We start from the raw sequence: 1,419 nt of genomic DNA on the forward strand, positions 1-1,419 counted from the left end.
ACTGTCACAGGCAGGGTCCGAGCCCGCCTCCCAAAATGACTTAGATTGTGTCAATGGGGGCGTAAAACATCTACATTAAAGACACGTTTTGCCAGTTTGTTGCCTTGGCCCATCAGCGATAGACGTTAATCTGGAGATCTCTCCTCTTAGGTAACCTGTGTTGAAACGACGTTTTAAACTCGTACAAAGTGGGTGGTTGGCGGGTGCTTTATGGTGTGGTTTGCTCCTTGTTTCCTATGAAACAGCTATCGACCTTGGATCCCCTCCTTTTTGTGTTTGTTACTCTTGTTTAACACTTCCAATCTTCGGCACTCATATGACCTTATTGTGTTGCAAATGCCGTAAAACTCTGACTAGAACTAAAACATTAAAAAACAAGCGTTTGCAATGTAATGGTTAGGCCGTTCGGCCTTGCACTCAAAAAATATATATGAGTCCGATGCTCACGTGTATTATTTACCTCTGTTATTCAGGGGTCTCTGTATCCAATCGAGCATATCATGAGGTCAGCCTTCACAGGTGGGGTCGAGGCAGTCCGCGTCCTACATGGTCTAAGCCAGTGCTTGCCGACCTGGGCGATATCCTTCACCAAAGGGCGATTTAGTCATTTTGATGGGCGATTTGCATTGCATGGGTAGGGACAGGTAGTGTTTAATGCCCCGCTTGGAAATACGATGTGTAAGTGGGCGGTACGGGTACGAAAATATTAGCATCTTAAAGGTGTCAAATGGGAGCACTGGCTATAACAAGGTTGACAACACCGGAATAAATTTATGTGAATATAATGGTCAAACAAATCCGAACATTATATGGTAACCTGGTTCTACTCAATTACAGTCTTGTGTTGCCACCCACGCCTACTCGCATACCGTACGCATTTTAAATATATTACATTCCAGCATCTATTTCTTCGGCCTTGCACGCAATATAATATATGATTTCGATGCTCGCGTTGGGAAGGTATTATCTCGAATACGTGTATTATTTACCCCCGTTATTCAGGGGGCTCTGTATCCAATCAAGCCTATCATGAGGTCTGCCTTCACAGGTGGGGTCGAGGCAGTCCGCGTCCTACATGGTCTAAGTCAGTGCTTGCCGACCTGGGCGATATCACTCATCAATGGGCTATTTAGTCATTTTGATGGGCGATTTGTATTGCATGGGTAGGGACAGGTAGTGTTTAATGCCCTGCTTGGAAATACGATATGTAAGTGGGCGGTACGGGTACGAAAATTTTAGCATCTTAAAGAGAGCACTGGCTATGAAAAGGTTGACTACACCGGAATAAATTTATGTTAATATAATGGAGAACATTACATGGTAATCTGGTTCTACTCAATTGCAGCCTTGTGATGCCGCCCACGCCTACGCGCATACCGTACGCATTTTAAAATATGTTACTGTATTACATTCCAGCAT

At 44.3% G+C, this 1,419-nt stretch overlaps 1 protein-coding gene across 1 annotated transcript in view; it reads left to right on the forward strand.

Moving 5' to 3' along the window:
• Positions 1-1,419, forward strand: part of LOC101854275 (serine/threonine-protein kinase pakF) — a gene marked incomplete in the record, with an annotated part of 34,140 nt that overhangs the window by 2,062 nt on the left and 30,659 nt on the right.

This window comes from Aplysia californica, unplaced genomic scaffold (assembly GCF_000002075.1).
Source record: "Aplysia californica isolate F4 #8 unplaced genomic scaffold, AplCal3.0 scaffold00514, whole genome shotgun sequence".
NCBI lineage: Eukaryota > Metazoa > Mollusca > Gastropoda > Aplysiida > Aplysiidae > Aplysia > Aplysia californica.